This window comes from Falco rusticolus, chromosome 4 (genome assembly GCF_015220075.1).
Source record: "Falco rusticolus isolate bFalRus1 chromosome 4, bFalRus1.pri, whole genome shotgun sequence".
Classification (NCBI taxonomy): Eukaryota; Metazoa; Chordata; class Aves; order Falconiformes; family Falconidae; genus Falco; species Falco rusticolus.
Window position 1 is genome coordinate 1,713,355 of NC_051190.1, and position 19,898 is coordinate 1,733,252.

The 19,898-nt window shown below is 38.6% G+C and overlaps 1 protein-coding gene across 1 annotated transcript in view; it reads left to right on the forward strand.

Annotated features, from left to right (window-relative positions):
* The window catches only part of LOC119146106 (centromere protein P), a 151,497-nt gene that overhangs the window by 119,094 nt on the left and 12,505 nt on the right, over positions 1-19,898 (forward strand). The window lies entirely within an intron of this gene.

A 19,898-nucleotide genomic window follows, 5' to 3' on the forward strand; every position in this document is an offset into this window, starting at 1 on the left:
CTGTTAATGTTGCTGCTTCTAATATGTGAGTAAAAGTCCTGGAGGCATTATAGTTCTGGTGGTATCCATGTTTAGCCTTCCTTGTGGCCACCTTTAAATCACTGTTCTCCTTTAATAAGCATACCAAGATAAAGTTTCTCCTGTATGTATCTGGTGCCATCTGGCATTTCTGTTACACTCACTGAAGTAGAAATATCCAAACAAAAGCCTGTTGTACTAAACAACCTACTTTGTTCTTCTCCTTCATCCCTCTTGTTAACCTGGCTTTGTGTGTGTGTGTGTGATCTTAGTAGTACCTGCCATTAGCATGGAACAGAATGCCTGTGAGGCCCTTGCTTACCTTTTTCTCAACTTTCATTAAGGAAGAAACAAAGACAATCTGAGGGATGTGCAAAGACATAGCTCACTCTTTATGAAAATGACATTACACTTTCCTACAATGAACAATAATGCTTGAAAATTGTAGGAGCTGTTACAGTGAGTGTCCCATGGTTACCCGATATCTGAAGGGCTTGGGTGCTTTTTGAATTGTAAAAGAAATGTCTGAAAATGGGCGTCATCTGCTGCCTTCCAATAAGATTTAAATGCGTGTAAGTCTAACAATTAAATATGGGTTTAATATTGTTATTTACATTCAAATATTCCATGCAAACTTGCCGGTTGTAATAACTAAAGAAAAAATATTGTATATTCTGCTAAAACCTCAGACTGGGGTGGTCTTGCAAATTATTTCGATGTCTGAATGCAGTTCAGGTAATTTCTGTCTAAGTGAAAAACATTGCACTGTCCTCAGGGATCTAATATTTATTGTGTTTATGTGAATAATTCACTCTGAGAGCAGAGCAAGTTACCAGTATCTGCTTCGTCTCTCAGTATTGTTATGCCTGCCTATCCCGTATGCATGGCTAGTCAGTGGAATGAGTTGTGCAATACGAATGTTATTGTCTGTTAAGATGCCTTAATGTGGAATGGTCTCCTTTGAGGAGAGAAGGGGCAAACAGTAAACAGCAGTGACTAATAATTAAAATAACTTGTTATTATTTTGTATCTTACGGCAAACTGCCACCAGAGCACTGCTGCTCAGTGTCTTGAGCAAGAGCCATAGGATGTGTGAAGTTATCGTGGGAGCGTGGAGCCTCTGGCATGGATTCTTCATAAAACAGAGGCTGATCTCTTTCTCTTACAGCTTGTTAGTTGAAGAGGCTTTCCCTCGTACTTTGCTGAAATTATCCAGTAGAAATTGTTCAAGGCAATCTTCTCATTTTTGAGAAGAGGACTTAGAATTTGCGTTGGCATTGGGCCTGTTTATAGTGGTTACAACGGATTTTTATAACCTCTCCAACTGTACCTATTAGATGAGAACCAATAGTGGAAATAGGCTTCTAAGCAATTTGATATGGTTGAAATGAATTTGTTTTCTCGTTCTTCCTCATAAGACGTTCTTTTCAAACACTGATCTAAATTTCACTTCTGTGGACATAAAGGTTCCCATGAGTTAAGGCAGCAACACTCCTGGACCCCTATACTGGTTTAAAGTATTTTTTTAAATTTTAGGTATTTCTACTAATTGTCATCAGCTCATTATTTCTGCTTGAGTTTCCTGATCTGTTACCACATTAAGTGGAAATGAAATAAAGAATTAGAACCCTTTCAGAACTATGCTAGGGAAGTGTGTAAGAGCAAGTCTGCTTTTCGAGCTAGCCCTACCGTACAAGTAACCTTTACCCGGGTATTGTGAAGCAGCCTAGTTATGGCAATATGGAGCGACAGTAGATGCTTTCTTCTGCTATCCCAACAGAACTTGTTCATCTCAGTGGGTAGCGTTAACTATAACCTTTTGAACCAAAAAGTGGAATTCATTAAGGAACAGTGCTCTTGGCACAGGATGAATTGATGCACAGACTTTAGCTAATGTATATATTCAACATATCCCCACAGAGTTTTGGAGCTATATATAACATCAATAACATATGCTCTCCTCTGCATCTGTATGTTTGCATTCATTTCCTCAGACAGTAGTAACAGATAAAATTTGTCTGCTTGTGATATCTACTCCTATACCATGAGGGAATACATGAATATTTATGACGTAGAGAATAACATTTTTTGATCTTATGGAATTACTTCCAAAGTTTAAGTGGCAAAAGGAATCTTTTTTGCTGCTGCTCTTTCTTCATCCTCTAAGCTTAACTTTCTACACTGCTTCTCCACAACATCGAATTCTATTTTTTCTGAATTTCCTGGGGGCATCGGTAGCCTCGTTTCCTTTCACAGCAAGGAGAAGTATTAGTCAGTGTACAACAATACTACTGTTATTTTTCTTGTCATCAATTTTTCTTCTTCCTGTAGGAATGAATGGTCAGAGGAGAAACTTAGGCTCACTGTTGTGGCTCTGTTCTAAATCTCAGAGGGGGCTAAAATTAATGTATAAGTTAATATAATAGAAATCTGTGATGTTGAAAATGACTTACAGATTTTCAAATTCTGTCTGAAAGGCCACTTAAATGCATGGAGCATGCTGAAACAGAGGAGGAACAACATCTGTCAATCTGTTAATTGAAAATGCCTGAAGTGTAATACCTTAGTCATCAAAGCAAGCCAGCAGGCTGAAAGAATATAAGGAGGACATCTTAGAATATTTTTTTTTAAGCAAAGTTAAGAAGTCAGGCATCTGGGATTGGTCAGTTTAGGAGTGGAAATTTGAGAGATGATGTATGAGTATAGAAAGAAGTGTTGAAGTAACTTTTTATGATCACATCTTATAAAGACCATGAAACCTCATTTCTACATCATACCTTTTAAAAATGTAATGTTTTATGTGCATAATGGATAAACAAAGCACATGACTAGAACAGGAATAGCGCTCACTGAGCCAATTTAATGCTAGGTATAACCTAGCTTATCAGGGTAGAAGAAAGAATGCATTTATTTAAGACAGCTGCTACTAACGTACAGTACTGCTTAAATTGCCTTCTCAACTTGCTGTATGATGTGCTCAGGAGGTCATGCAGGTCATGTAGTCCAACCTGCTGCTCAAAGCAGTGTGAAGATTGAATTCAGAACAAGCTTCTGTTCAGTTGGGTTTAAAAGGCATCAGGGACAGAGTTTACACAACTTCTCTTGGCTGCCAGTTCCAATGTCTGACTGCCATTGAGAAAATTTTTTCTTAATCTCCCATCCTTCTGAGGATGCACCGCTGTAGTGGGCTGTGCTTTCCATTCTCTTTGATACTGCAAAGCTGCTCTTAGAATTTCCCTATACAGTCTTTTCTCCAGGCAGAACTTATGAACAGATTTCTATAAATAGTTGGCAAACCCTAAGGAATTTGGAAGCAGTTTGGAAGGGTATATAGATAGCATGCTTGATTACAAAATGTGACTTAAGATGACATTCAAATAGGCTTTAAAAAAAATAAAATCTATGCAGTTTCAAATGGATGTATATAAATTTTTTTTTGGTTCACTTATTGCATATATTCTGAACAAGATTAGAGAAAAGGCAATGTGTTTTCTTGCCAACTTTATTGGCTCTTTGAGTGTTCTTGCTCTGAGACCTCTCTAAGTAGAACGTGGAATTATTTGTAGGGCTGACTCCTAGCTAGTGAGGAATTGCCAAGTAACGATGTTTCAGACAATATATACGGCAGCCATGCAGTATAGGTTTTGGAGATCTGGCTTTTTTCTTACTATGGTTTGGAGTAAAACAGAGAAAATTGTTGACTAAAAATATGGAGATTGTGTAAGTGGACAGCATCAGTCATCTTATTTTTGGAGCAAGTCATGACAGACTGTTTCTAGGATTTGTACCAAGCCCTCCCCCCAAAAAAATTGTATACCTGTGCTGTTATGGATTCTGAGCACTTGAGCTTTTGTGGAACTTGTGCATATGGAGTATATTTATAGATTTTTAATTCTGTTGACATTAATTCTACACACACCCCTGCCACCAAAAAAAAAAACCAAAAAAACAAAAAAACCCAAACAAAAAACAAAACCAAAACCCCACAACTCTTTGGATATCTTCCCCAAAAACATTAAAAAATAATTTTATTTGTAACATGAGTCTCCTTTTAAAGTTATTTCAGAATTATCTGAGAGTATTTTACATATGTGGGTATTTTATATGTATCTTATACTACATGTTGATGTTGTCTTGTTGAACAGTATTAAAGGAACAACATGGATGTTCCTTGCAAGACATCAAGCCATGAAATGTTCTGTTCTCTGCAATTATAAGTTCATTGTGAGAAGTACCATATGCAAATGTTGGAAAGTCCACATCTTCTGCCTGACTATCCATCCATTACCAGATGAAAGTGAAGTTTTTTTCTTACAGTATCTACAAATAGTGTGACCTACCCTTCCTTGCTTAGTATGTCTTGCTACAGGTAGTATGTCTGTCACTATTTGAGTACCTCTTAATCTCCTTATTTTGTTAGGACACTTTGCTGCTTTGTGTTTTTACAGACATAGGGTTTTTTGTCTTCCAGACTGCAGCACCTTTACTGAAGGCAGCGTTTGTTAACTATTTTACAGAATCCCGCACTGGTCAGGGTTGGACGGGACCCCTAGAGACGATCTAGCCCACGCCCTGCTAAAGCTGGCTCACCCAGAGCAGGCTGCACAGGGTCATGTCCAGGCGGGTTTGAATGTCCCCAGAGCAGGAGACCCCACAGCCTCGCTGGGCAGCCTGCCCCAGGGCTCTGTCACCCTCAAGGGAAAGAAGTTCTTCCTCATATTCAGATGGAATTTCCTGTGTTGCCGTTTGTGCCCGGTGCCCCTTGTTCTGTCACTGAGCACCACTTGAGAGCCTGGCCCCGTCCTGTTGACACTCACCCTTAAGATACCTGTAGGCATTGATAAGCTCCCCTCTCAGTGTTCTCCAGGCTGAACAGGCCCAGCTCGCTCAGCCTTTCCTGAGAAGGAAGATGCTCCAGTCCCCTCACAACCTTCGTAGCCTCCGCTGGACCCTCTCCAGTAGTTCCCTGTCTCCTGAACCGGAGCCCAGCACTGGACACAGCACTCCAAACACAGCCTCACCAGGGCGGAGCAGAGGGGGAGGGTCACCTCCCTCGACCTGCTGGCCACGCTCCTCCTAATGCGCCCCAGGATGATCCCACTGGCCTTCTTGGCCCCCAGGACACGCTGCTGGCCCACGGGCAACTTGCTGCCCACCAGAACGCCCAGGTCCTTCTCCGCAGAGCTGCCTTCCAGCAGGTCAAGCCCAGCCTGTACTGGTGTGGGCGCTGGTTCCTCCCAGGTGCAGGACCTCACACTTGCCCTTACTGAGCTTCATTAGCCTCCTCTCTGCCCAGCTCTCCAGCCTGCCCAGGTCCCACTGAATTAGTGCTATCTTAAGCTCCTGGGCATTTTTCTTCAAATCATAATGAAGGTGCCAGACATCATAGATACCTGCATAGACCCAGTGAGGTTTTCTCTTGTAGGGCATGCCCTCCAAGATATCCTGGCACGGCAAGTGGCACTGGCCCCTTGAATCTTAGGAAGTCCTCTCCTTACTGTCACTGGCTAAACCTTAGGTGAAGCACCTCCAAAGGTGATGTGACTGCCTTGGTATTAGTCTTCCACCCTGATCTTTAAACAATGCTTGCAAATGAAAATACCAGCTCAATGCTCAGTGCCAGCCACAGAAGCATATACAACATCAGTAATTATTGGGAAAATATTGGAAAACAAAACTGAAAACATTATTATGGCAGTTAGATGCTTGAATCTAGAACGGTACTCGTGCCACGTTTCATCTCTAGGTCCTCCACCTTTATATACAGTGTTAGAATTTCAGGATACCCAGTCCTCCCATTCTGGTGTTTCTCCATCAATACCAGAGAGCACACCCCAGGTCCTTTGGACCATAGAAGGCAGACAGACACAAGTATGATCAAACAGAAACAGATTTACTCTTCTTCTCCAGGCTTTGTGATCAGGTGTAGGAGTTCATCCTAGGGTGCCCCTGAGCAGTCCTGATCACATTATTTGCTTTACTTTATATTCCTTTAATCCTTTTCCCCTCACAAGTTCTTTTCTCAGCCGCTTCAATATATATAGCCTGCCAAGGTTTACAGCTTCCCTGTTATACCTAGTAATTATAAAATGGTTGTCCTGTCATTCTTTCCTTGAGCATCACAGGAAAGCTTGATACTACCAACACCCACCCACCCCCACCCCCCTTTTTGATTCTACAGTATTCTGCCTCTTGGTGTTGCAGTCTGATTAGTGGTACAGCAGGTCAGGGTGGGCCACCTGCATATACAATACTCTCCTCCTGTTCTCTCTGGTGTTCTGAACTCCTTCATGGTATCTTCCTAGCAGTGCCACAGGTGAGGAGTAGCCACATGCATGCACACCTTAGCATATAGTTTATCGGTTTCCTTATCTGGGGGCAAAAACCACTATCACCTGTTACCATGGCTCACCTGGTACCAAGGAAAGAGTACGTTCTGTAGCTTTAAATGTTCCACAGTCATCCTTATTTTTAATAGCTGTCTGTCACATTATCGTTAATACACGCTTCCTTATGCCTTCTGTTTCACCATGTTGTTTAGAGGAGGGCTTTATTGAAGTTGGATCCATCATTTAATTTATTCCAAAATACTGATGAAAATATTATTTCTGTAAGTCAAAAAACACATCCGCATTCAGGAATTTAAAGCTATTTCTATTTTGTTCAGGAATCTGAAAGAAAAGAGACTACTGGAAATTGCAGCAGCATTTTTTTTAACCTTTCATTGTAATAAAATTTTAAATTGCTTTACTCTTAGTAGTCATAATGAACCTTTGCAGTTGCTGGCTGGTTTTGATCAAAGATGGAATCCTAAACTTTGAAATTACTGATGTGTTTGTTTTTTTAAAAATGTAACACGTAAGTTTATAGTTGGAAAAAAATAGCAATGGGGAAAAAATACATTTGTAACTGTTAAAGTCAGCACAAAACACGAGATGGAGAATTTGGGATTGGCAGTACACTGCATTTCTAAAACCTATAGCAGTTACTGCATTCCTTTTTGTAATCAGCGGTCACCAATATCCTTAAGGAAAAAAACCATAGAAGAAGGAAAAAATGTTGCTGGGAAACCTTAAGAGATATTAAAAACAGATTTTCCTCACATGTTTAAAAATATTAACAATACATTGCAAAAAGCATTGGGTACTTCTTTAGGTGGGAATAAACCTAGACTTGCAATATGAGATGTAGGTAGCTAGGATCTATTTACAGAAAACGCTTGGGTTTCAACTGTAACTGCATCCCAACTGCAGTTCTTCACTGAAGTGAATGGAATATATAAAATATTAATATCCATTAGTGTGAACTTTCTCAAGACGCTAATTATTACCACAACTCAAAGCCTCTTGGTTACACTTCCATTCGATCCCACAGCACCATTTTTATTTGAGATAGTTTCCTCACTTTGTATCTAAAATGCTAATGAACAGACAGATGACAGTAATCTGTAAACCCTTCCTTTAGCAGCTGCCTAAAATCTGAAGCTGGTGTGTTTCACGTACTGCCTCTAACTATGTGCATCAGCGAAGAAATTTAATAGAATTTTTATTATTCCATCGTCTAGAGCCTGTTCTCTGTTGTATTCCAAAGCAAGTTGTCTATCTAGCTTGAATAAATATGACTTTAAAGCTGTGGCTGTTTTAAGTAAACATGTAAGATTTTCACTGTGCTGTTGTCTTTCCTTTCAGATAGTATCACTTATTTTTCAGGATCAAATGTTGACACTTCCTGGTATGTTGGGCAGTTACGTTTCAGCTATTTGCTGACTTGTATTTTTCCAAAATATTCATCTTAGCAACTGAGCATGCCTTCTGTGTGTCTAAAATAGCACAATGAGCTTGGTTTGGGGTTTGGTTTTTCTCATGTGCCACTATTGAGTATTGTTACTCATCAATATAATTTTGAGGTTTCTAATTTTTTCCCTAAGATAATCATATTTTGCAGCATAAATACAAAAGATGGAGTAATCTAAATTTTTTTTGTCCTTGCCGTAGTTCATACAATATTATCTTTAATTTCTGCTGTACTCAAACTTTGTATAAAGTGAATACTATTTATACAAATATTTTTGCGTTCCTTGAAGTTTGTAGTCTTTAATCTTCATTTTGGCAAGTGCCCATTTAATTATGGGAATATAAATCTGTGTCAGAGACATTGGTCTAATATTTTCAGACATTGTAAGCTTTTCTGTTCTGGGGAAACACCATCACATCGCTAGTATCATTCTGTTCTTGTTGCTTAGAAATACCTCCAAAGAGATTTTTCTCTGTTTTTCTCTTTCATAATGATCATTTTCTCCTGTAAACTATGAAGAGTTCAGAACGGTTCAAAAGAGGGTTTTGAAGGTCATAGTGACCTGAACAGTTGCTAAATTTGTGGCAGACAGATGTAAGCCTCCTATAGGCTTTTGTTCATGTCCTGCCATTGCTTCTTACAATCAGTTCCATCTTCTTCAGTAGGCATTCACATCACAGCCAGACCAGAGAGACAGTGTTTCTCTTAAACCATTTAAAGATTGGACTAAAATGAACATATAGAAGAAGTTTGTATTTTAAATATAGAAAATTGAGATGGCTTAATCTGTGTGCAGATACTGAAAATAGATTGTTTAGAATTCATTAAAAATAAGACTCTATAATTATTCTAATGGTCTCTCCCTATTTGTTTGCAATTATTTGCTTCCATTTACTTGGTTGTTCTTGGTTGCACTTTTCATTTGTAGGCAAAATGGCAAAAAAAAAGTGTCCGTATAGAACACTGTATACTTCTCTGAAAGGTGAATGCCATCTTCCATAAACTTCTCTTGTATGCTGTTGCCATCTTCAGTTGTATCAGATGTGAAGTAAGGAAATTAATACTAGATCTTACAGATGAAAATGTTGGTTTGAGATTTCATCTGGTAGACATTGTTGGGTTCCTGTGGTTGACTTGCTTATATCACTGCTGTTTATTGCCCAAGGTGTTTTCACATTGGCTTTAATACTAAGTAGAAATTAGTAACAGGATGCCTCTCCACTGAGAGACTGTCTCAGGAAGGAGATGTAAACTGAGGACACAAGTATTTTGAGGCTTTTTAGTCAAAAAGAAGGATTTGTTGGCAGCTGGAACAAGATGACGCTTTGAGGAAGATAGCAAAGTTTTCTTGCAGTTTCCTTTTAAATCTAAAGATTAGTTGTCTTTGCCTATTGATTCATGTTTTTCCCATTACAAAGAGTGGCACCAAATGGTTGGTTGGGTGAATTAGTGGACAATGGCAAAAATTATTTGTACAGCAATTCTGCAGTGTGCTACCAGTGAGAATTTGAAGAGGGAACATGACAGAGGGAGGTGTGGGTGTGTATACATATCTAATTTTTTTAAATTTAATTTTTAATACTGTATTGGTATTTTTATGATTATCACATTTCTAGAATTTGTAATTCCACAGTGCACAAAATTCAGGATTAAGTACAGATGTAAAACACCTCATGAAGTGATTATTTGTTTGCTTTATGATCTGAATAGAATTTGTGGCCAAACTTGTGCAGAATGGGAGTTGCATATTTCCTGAAACTCCAGCACAATTCCCCCGGTCACCTGAGGGAAATGCTAAAAACTACAACAACAAAAACTATCAGTTCAACAGGATACGTTATTCTGGATGACTGTGTGTATGTTGTGTATAAACATGTCTTGTTGAAGGACATTAGTGGTGGTGGTTTTTTCCCAGAGCTCAGAAAGACTTTGCCAGTTTACCTTTTTGTTGCGACTGCTCTGTTCCTTTGCAGTAAATCCTTTGTGTTCCCTTTCCTTCGTTAACGGGAGGCCTCATCAACTGGCTGAAGGAGGAGCAGCGTTATTTCTGATTGAGATAATGAGGAGAAGCTTGCAGCTGAGGAAGGGACTGGTGAAGCAGTGTGAGGGGGTTTCCTCTTAATTGATGATTGCTGTTGTGTCCACACGGCCTATCTACTGAGTGTCCGACCCTCGTTTAGCTCTTGCCCTATCCTGTTTCTAAATGCTTGCACAGCGCAGCACTTCTTCTTTCAAAACCAAGAGTTCGTTCTTTTGGAAATGGCAGTCTTACTAAAAACCAGCTGCTTCGGGACTGAAAGATTGTTCAACTGCAGTAGCAGGAACATCAGAAATTTTCTGTTACTGGTATCCAAAAACTCACCGTGTCCCAGTGGCGGCTCAGAGAAGCCCAGCTTTCACAGAGGTGCCTGCGCGGTTCTCGGGCAGAGCTCCTTCCTTCAGAAAGGTGCTGTGTCTTCCAGCGCTGCTGCTGAGAGAGTTCCGTGTGGGTGCCAAGCAGAGGTTTTAACGTAAGAGTATTTGCCTTTAGCCAGTTCCAATCCTCAAGTGTTTTGAGAAGCACTTAAGCTATTCTTTATTCTGCTTCCTCACTGTACAGCAGCTGTTTAAGGGAAATAGCCTTGTGAGGAGCTGAAATCTTCAGTGGCAGCATTTGCATTGCTGTCCGTGTGCTAGGGTGTGCTGTCTCCAGCCTGTTACCCTGCTGCTGGGTTTGTGGCTGTGCTGTTAGTCATATTGAGAGAGCTAACGCTGCTTTTTCATAGCTTTTGCTTTCTGGGCTGACACACAGCACAGCCACCCAGGCAGTTCTGCTGGCAGAGATGAGGGGGCAGTACCAGGCTGGTGGAGAGAAAATGGAGGAAAGCTGGGAGGACACTTTTTTTATGAAACCACACTTTAAAACAATATATCTCCATACAAAAATAACCTTCGAGATAACGATCTGTTCTGCCAGAAACTGACTGAAACAAGCTACTTCTTTTTACCCCTAACAAGAAATAAGACGCCATCTCCCACTGAGTTGAAGGGAATTTGGTTTGACTCATCCTATGTGCTTTTAAATAGCTTTTAACGACTCGGCAGTTTTATATTATTATGTTTACCTTCACTTCGTTCTTGGAATGATTTGTACTCTGTACAGAACTGTGCCTGTAGTCCAGCTCCACCCCTGACCTGGGAGGACGGGATGACCTGCAGTGGTTTGCATTTGGGCAGCATTTGAAGGTCCCCGTTGAGGCAGTGCCGCTATGTACGGGTCTTACATACTGAGACTGCCTTGCCCAAGACCTTTTCACAGTTCTCTTGTACACATTAGCCACAACCTGTCTAACCAGTTAGTTCCAGTCTGTTATTGTGGTGGATAAGTATTTTTTTGCTTTTTCAAAAATTGTCAAATTTTACAAAAATCTTTGAGGTTCACTTACTTGAAGTTTTATGTCAAGTATAGCGCATTTTATTGGTATAATTTTTCTCTTGTGTGTGCGTAATTTAACTTTTCCTCAGCTTCTGTAGTCTGAAGACTTCTGAAAACCATGGCAACATAATCTGTACGTAGCAGACCAGTTCAAACTGGTGTTGTGCTGCCTTGTTATTTTACTGATGGTGATTTTGATATGGCACAGTTGTCCATATGTAACGAGTATGAGATCCAGAGAGGTTTTGCATATCATTTGTCTTGAAGAATAATGATTGCCTGATTATGATATACCATGTGTGGAACAAAGGTACGCCATCTACCATATTTACTGGGATGAAGTGAGATTTTACTCCACCACCTGCAGGTTTAAATTATATGTAATTATGTTTATATTAATGCAATTACTGCAGAGTAAAACTAATGGGTGTGGAAGGAACCAGTTAATGGATATTCTGTACATGAAGAGCCCTTTATTTCTTCTGAAAGAATGGGGTGTCAACATATGTACAAGAATTTTAAGAGAATGCTTCAGAGTAATTGTATGTGGGGTCTTTTTCCAGTGAAATTAATTTTCTTTCTGGTACCTCTTTGTTTATATGTGTTTTAACCTGGCAAATTTCTTTTCAGATTGGCTTTGGGTTTTGGCAGTTCGGGGTTTTTTAATAAAAAGTAGTGTGTAGATGTAGATGTAGAAAGTGTGTGGCATTCTTACCTTTCAGCAGTACTTTGAATGAAAGAAAAAAAATCATTTAATAGTTTCTTATGAAAATATTTCAGTTGTATGAGCTTCACTTAAATGATATGAGATTGAATTTATGTCATGGCTTGCATGCTAGCATCTTGGCGATGCATAACTCGCAGAGATGTCGCTGCAGAGTGCACTGACCTGTCCGCGTTAGCTTTAACTGGCGAGCTGGAATATCCACAGTGACACCCCCGGCAGCTCCAGCCTCTCTGAGCTACTCAAGTCGGCAGGCCACCAAAGAAGGATGTGCTGTTGTGGCATCGCTTGGTACTTGAATTAGCTGTACTAAGTCTAATACATATGAATCTGTTAATCAGACCTATTGCTGTGTAGGCAAACATTTTGAGAAAAAAAGAAGCCAATTACTGAGGCAGTGTTTTGTCAGCTGATTTTAATCTGACAGTTTTAACACAGAGTCGCTTCAAGCGAGTAGCTACCTCATCTTGTGGCTGAGCACCCATAAGCCCAACAGCAGTGGATACAACTAAAACAGATGAAAAAAATGGATGATCAGAAGTGAGTCTGTAAAGTGATGCATTGGTAAATGTCATACCCCTGCAGAAGTTACAATGAAGGGTGTGTAAAGTAATGCTGTAGTTTCTTACTTGTCAAGTAAGAAAATACTAAGATGTAGAAAGTGGAGTAATGAGAGTTTGAGATAATACGGACCATATTTGGGGACAGAATGTGTGTTTGCATAATGTTTGTTTATAGCAGCATTTGTTTATTATTTCAGTGGCTGATTGGAGTATACTCAAAAATGTTTGCAGCAGTTCTGAGTGTGGTTAACTTATTTCCTCTTTTAGTAGTTGTTCATTTTCTACTTTAAAACATTTTGCTACTTTTGTACTGTTTTATTCATAATCCTTTTACAAGCACATCGGTTGCAAGGTAACTTGTGTTGTTTTAACTGCCCAAGTGTCTGAAATGCTTTAATTGCCCATTTTCCTTTTATGAGTGAATTTTTAAAAGATTGAGTTCACTAAAGCTAACTCAAAGCTGTGCCATAAAACAAGACAACAACTTGTATCAGAGTATAAGTTATTTTTTAATTAACAGTTATTAAAAAGCTCTGATCAAAGCAGGCCATATTTCAGCACAAAAGTCAACAACTTAACAGCTGATTGAATAGTGTCGTAATTTAAAATTGTGAGGTGTTGTTTTAACCATAACTTCAAAGAGTTTGGGAGTTGTTAGGGGTGCAGCTGTTTGATTTTGATTTTTTTTATTATTTTTTCAGTAATACTGTAAAGTGTAAACTTCTTCAGAACTATGTCTTACAAAGTACTGTTAACCTCAGATTAGTATTTAATGTTTTTAAATAATTCCAAACCATCTGAAATTTTTGAAAAAGTTTCTTTATTTTTTTATTCATGATTCAGTGAGGGGAAAACTGAGCAGAGCTATCTGTGCCTAGTGGTTACAGCAGCAACACTCAGCCAAGTTGTTTTTCTCTTGAAAACCTGTTTTTGTCATGAAATTGAATTAAATATGTAAAATGTTTTTTCTGTCTATCTTCAGGCGATAAAATGAAGTGATTGTCATCAACATCTGTACTTTGTTCTTATGAGATGAAAAACAGTTCATAAATGGAGTAAGTGTTCTCCTGCACCAAAGAACTGGTGCTTTTAACACTAATTTAATGCATCCACCCATGGTAATGCTCCAGCATGTTCCCTATGGTAATGCACCAGAAGCTTCTTCCCAGCAGTACTAGAGTAAGAGTAGCAGTTTTGTTCTGCAAGCATGCATGAACTTAAATTTGTAATAATCAAGATAGACAAATGGGAAGAAATAAATATTGTCACCAAAGTATATCAGCGTAAGAAAATGAGGATGTAGTTGCATCTAGCACTGAATTTTTACCACTAGCTTAAAGGTTAGCTTGACTATAGCTTGACTATAACAGTCGTGGTGAAAATAAATGGAAAGATGCAGTATTTCAGCTGTGTGACTGACTCATTGGAAAAGGCTTACACACACACTACACTGGTTATTAAAGCAGTTGGGAAGACAGAGGGACTCTGTGATATTTTGGAGCAGTGATTGATACCTAATTCTTTATTCGCTACTTTTTCTGAATTTCATAGTCTACTTGTGTTACGTTATGTGTATTGTACAAGGCAGAATAAATGATTTTGTCAGAAGCATTTGCTCGTTTTGTTTCAAACAGCTGGGAGATTTTATAAGGTACATTCATAGTGAGTACTTAGATAATTGAATGTTGTAACGTCTTTGTCTCATAGAATTTAGCAGGAAAGATGCTATGAATTAGTAAGGATTGAACTGTTAGTAATTCTGAATTCATAGGGCAATAGGTTATGTTAAAAATGAGAAGTGGGACTTTTGGAGTTATAAGAGCTGTAGAAGCTATCAGCTGCGTTATTTTCAAGAGGCATAAAGATGTACATAGTCTAGACAGTGCTACTTTTGCACTGGCAGGGGCAGCTGCAAGTAAATGCTAATACAGGAGCTTATTCCAAAACAGAAAGGAATAAAAATAGAAAAAGCCAAAGATGAGGAATATGCTGGAGGCCTCAAATGTTAGTTTGCAGTGTGTTTTGGAAGAGTCATCCAGAGGTCTTTCTACAGGGGAAAAAATGAATATTGAAGCAGTCCAGAACGACTTTTTAAATAACACTATAGTGCTTGCCTGCCTTCTCAAATGTTTCCTACCTAACCATTGATTATCTGTGTATACCTTACCCTTCCTGCTGTGGGACTCAGCTTGGGTCTGGAAATGTAGCCTGTCTTTGAGTGTTACATCCTCATCTTTTTATACAAGCTGGGAATAACTACGTGTTTAAATGCTGGGAATGCAAAGTCTTCCCTTTGTTGCTTTAATTTCCTTCTTGAACTATTTTTACTCATCCATCCATTACTATCAAACTTTTTGATCTTACTCTTTGGTCGCTTGTACTTGCCCCTTTCCCTCTCTTTTCCTTTTTATTCCTTTCTCTTATTTTTCCTCTTTGTTATTGCTGCTTCTCTCCCTCTTTTTCTGCATGTACATACAAGAAAACCAAACACTGGATTTTTGGTGCTTCTCATATGACTTTATGTTTTTTGTCCTGTTAATATACCTCAAATAATTGTAGATTCATTAATTACTGCTTGAATTAGAATGCTGGAAATGTGTGCACTGTTGCTTATATTGAAATGGTATGATAAAATAAAATCTTTTAAAATACTGCTCTTAATTTGGGTGGAGGCCTGAAATCTTGACTACCCAGTTAGTCTATGGCATTTATTAATAGAATTAATAATCAATATGCTTATGCGCTCAGCAGTTTGTCTGGTAGTAGGCCATCAGGTCAAAGCCTGAAGGATGTGCCCCTTTTGCTGAGCTGCTAATACTATAGAAAAAAGAGAAATTCTTCTGGCATCTGTTGTACCTTGCTAAACTGACTTTTCTAATAACCCAAATGATTGTGGAATCAATGAACATTAATTGATTTCATGCATGTGGAGTTGCATTCCGAATCAAAGCAATGTGTTGCTATATGCCATGCAGTACTAGCTTCGTCCTTTTGCAAAGCACACTGAATTCCAGCAGTCCTGGAGTCATTCCGCGATCTAGATCCATGATCATTCCATTTGGAGTTGCCAGTAACTCAGGCCAAACAGTGGCGTTTTGCCATCGGTTTGTGTGGAAAACAGTTGGTAGCTGGGGGGGTTGTGGAGGAATCTGGGATGGGTGCAGACGGGGAGCAGAGGGCTCGCGGGCTTCTTGCCCTTCCTCGCCTTCAGCGTGTTCGAGCACGTTCTGGCAGAGGCTGGGGGCCAGTAGCTGCGCTGCACACAGGCAGCATGCTGCAGCCTAGCGCTGGTGAGTTAGGACTAATCCTCTTGTTAGCATACAACTGCAGAAGGGAAGGCTTTAAACATACACTAACTTTACGTGCATGAGTGTCTGTGTTCCTTTACTTCCTTAAAGCTTTAAAAACACCAGAGAATTAAACAATTGTTTGAAAAACTGAAGAAGAAAAATGAAAAAAATAAGCTGTAATATGAACTAATTTTCTTTCAACTGGACTTCTCCAAGAGCAAAATTTATTTTGTTTCAAATGTTTCTGCAATGCCAGCCATTTAAATTCAAATTAAAAAATGCCTCAGGGTTGCATCGAAAGTGAATGAACAACACTGGCAGCTAGTATTAGTTATTACTATTACTTCTTTGTATTATAGCAGTACCTAGCAATAAACCAAATATTTATATACACGCATCACAGTACATTCTTGGTGACCACAACTTTGGCATTTAAAAACTAAATAAGGTGGAGCATAAGAATATGTTTTTGCCTGGCAGCTGCATGCGATTTCTCCTAGTGGATAGGCTGAAGAATTCTCATCACTGCCCTGAATTTTTTTGTACTTGGCAGTATACAAATATTTGAGTCAAAATCATCCTTGTTGTGAAAGATTTAGTCTTAAGGTATACTACAGAGTTGCAGAGTGAATAGCATTGCCGTTTCTTAGTGCTCCTTATTTTTTCTTCTGTTTTGTTATTTGGGGTTTTACTGCTTTCTTTCTGAGGTAATTTAATAGATCAAAGTTTGAGGACAGTTGACCATTTTTAAGAGTATTATTTATTGACAGCTTCACACCCTTACACATACCATAATTACAAATTGTTAAATGTTTTGATGTACTGTAAATTGCTTCTCGTAGATGCTTGGGCCCTCTCAAGAATGTTTCCTGTGTCGCTGTTCTTCATGCTAAGAATGCGTTTGATAAACTGAAATGTCATGGTTTTGACAGCCAAATTTAAAGAACTATATTTGGGTATTACATGAAAGGAATTGAGTGGCTTTAAAGCTTTCAGGGTCTTTTCAACAGGACTGGATCCTGCTCTTGTTGATAGCATCAGGTATGTTGGCATTTCATGTTAATGTTTATTTTCACATAAGCGGAATATTTGTTGATAATTGTTAATAACCAGACAAATGCAAGCTACTAGGTGGCAGGTTTTTGTTGAGACTGTCCTAAATGTAATGCTTTGTAGAACCACTTAAAAGAGGATGTTTTGGGGAAAAGATTTTAATGTATCTACGGCATGTTTTTATAGAAAGCTTTGCTTTTCACCTCGTGCAGATGTTAAACCTTTTTCTGATGCTCAGGAATACTACTACTATGGTTTCTGTGAAAATAAGCACTGATTTACATGACAGTGCATTTTATGTACCTATCTGCATATGTTTAAATAAAAATATGGCCCTTATGGTGGCTAGATAAATGAATATTGTTGTACTATATGCAATAGGGAATTATGCTGCAGACATTTTAGATGTTCCAGGTGGGTCTATGGACATACATGTCTTTACCAGGTAAGATAAACGTTTGCCCACATGGAAGCGAATAACCCTTCAGACTCTTTCAGAAAGGCAGTTCTCTAAGCTTTATTTGAACAAGACTGCAAATACCTTTCATATATCTGATCTATTAATTGGCAGCCAGTGTTGATAAGTAAGTAATAATAACTGGATTTATTAGATTATTTTGTTCTGTCCCTTACTGTGTGCCATCCTTCTTGCTTTGAGTTTCTCTCTGCAAAGTCTGTAGTACAAAAAAACTTGGGGGAAGGATGAAAAGTGTTGATGCTACACAACAATTGGTAATATGTATTTTGGGTATATTATATTTATGTTAATTACTGGCTGTTTATGTGAACTGACTTGCTGGCTAATGGAGTCAAATGAAAAAGGAAAAAATTCTCTCATCTGAGGCAGGTACACTTTAGGGATGACGTATCTCAAAGTCTAGTTACTGTACCAATGGGCTGTACCAATGTTCTTCTAGTTGTATAAATTAAGAGAGTTTTATTGGTTCACAGTAGTTCTCTGACTCTTGTCCTTAACTGTGCATTTTTAGCCTCTGCCTGGTCCACAGTCAAGATGAAACAACCACAGTAGTAAATAATCAGCATAGGCTGAATAATTTGTCTAAAAACTTTTTTAATCATACTTTTTAAAAATTAAATGCCTAATATTGAGCTAATTTAGATGAACTTGATGTTCTTTATTGTGTCCTATGATTTTTATTATTAATTTTAATTCTTCAGGGTACTTGGAAAAAACTACCATAGTTTCAGAGCCAAGTCATTAACTAAATTCAGTTGCTTTTATTTAGATTATGTTTAAAATCCGTTGTCTGGAGAAGCTTGATAATGTAAACTGTACAAAAGCAAGTTGGGTCACACTTGATAATCAACTTTTCTGTTTTTAAATCCAAGTTGCTTTATGCAATCCTGGGCCCTTTTACTAAGCCATCAGAAAGGCTTACAGAGGATTTTGCAGTATCTCCTATGCAGAAAAATATTTAAAGATCTATGAAGTATCTTGCTTCTGTTGTAATTTCTCTCCTAAAAATGCCTTTTCTGCAGTCTACTTCCTTCAGATTATTGAAAAATTGGCTCACAATTCTTTCTTTAAAATTTTTGATTCTTCATGCTGTTCTTAATACGGCATCTTTTTTCCTTTCATAATTTTTCTTTTTTTTTTTTTTTTGTCTCTATACTGTCCTTGACTGCTTAGTATCTCTTTTGCTAAATTAGACATATCTGCTGATTTCCACACAGTCCGTTATATTCAGTTTATCATCAAGAAGTGTTTAGTTATACTTAACAGCAGAAGTAGGGTAAGGGTTTCAAAATACCATATAGTGAAAACCAGTATGTCAGTAAACTTGTAGAGGAAGAACAGAACTACTGAGCTCTACTGGTGTACTGTGGATTTCCACCAGCAGAAATGCCCTGGTGCAGTGTTAATGCTCTACCACAAAGAACAAATCAATTAGTATGTCTTGGACTTGGAGCTGTGTAGATACCTGTGCAGCGGATGACACTACAGCCATCTTTGTGTTAAGACAGTGTATTTTAAAATTTAAATAAAATAACAAATAGGCCCTAAAATTTTAATCTAGAAAAACTGGGTTATTGAAACTTTAAAAGGCAAAAGGAAAGCCAGAACTCACTCAGAGGATGCAATTCTTCAGTTTAAGTGGATAATCAATAATATCTGGTACAGAAGTAAGTGATGGGGGATGTGCTGTCCCTGAGTAGCAGATGGTAAGCTTGTTTTCTGTACATTCTTCCACTGATCGGTAGGTCTGGCAGACTTGTTTCCAGGAGGACAGGCTTCAGGGAGCCATGCAATGTCTAGGCAGTCGGTTCCAGATGATGCATGTGACGGGATTGCACGGAAGGTGATCTTTTAGCAGCAGAAGCTTTCTTGGTTCCTGGACTCATTTCTAGCCTCTTGCCCATGGCCCACTGTAATCTTCAGGTCTGGCAGCGTCTGTGTCTGAGGGCAGCATGAATACATGAAGATAATTTTGGAACCTGGGGTAGTGCAGGGTGTCCACTGGGGAAATGTGAAGTCTCTGAAGGCAGAGCGAGCAAGCCTGCAAGTCTTTTCAGCTGTTTTGGAGAAGTATTTTCTAATTTCCAATGTGCCTGTTTACTAGGCAAGCAAACATGGAATAAAGTACCCTGGTTCTTTTGCTTTTAGAAACACTGGTTTGTAAATGCCATACATTGGTCAGGAGTATAATTTTTCATAAACTAGTGGAAATCTTTTGCCTTGGCAACTTTCAAGAGAAGTAACAGAGAGAAGACTGATCTCTGCCCCAGCAAGAAAAAAAGTAAAGAAAAAACGTCTGCAGCCTCTGTGTTTGCTAAGTGTTCTATTATGTATCCCTTCCTGCTCTTTCCAGTGTTTCATTTTCATTTAATTATATTTTTCTTCACATTTTAAAAATAAATTTCTAGTATGTATTTAATTTTTTCCAAGTCTGCTGTAATAAACATATGGTTACCATATGACGAAGTGATACTGAAATCAAATGCTTTGGAAGAGATGCCATGGGATGTGTATTTGGGCCAAGGTCAAGCTGGTTTGGCTCTTCTGCAGGCGTACAGCCTAG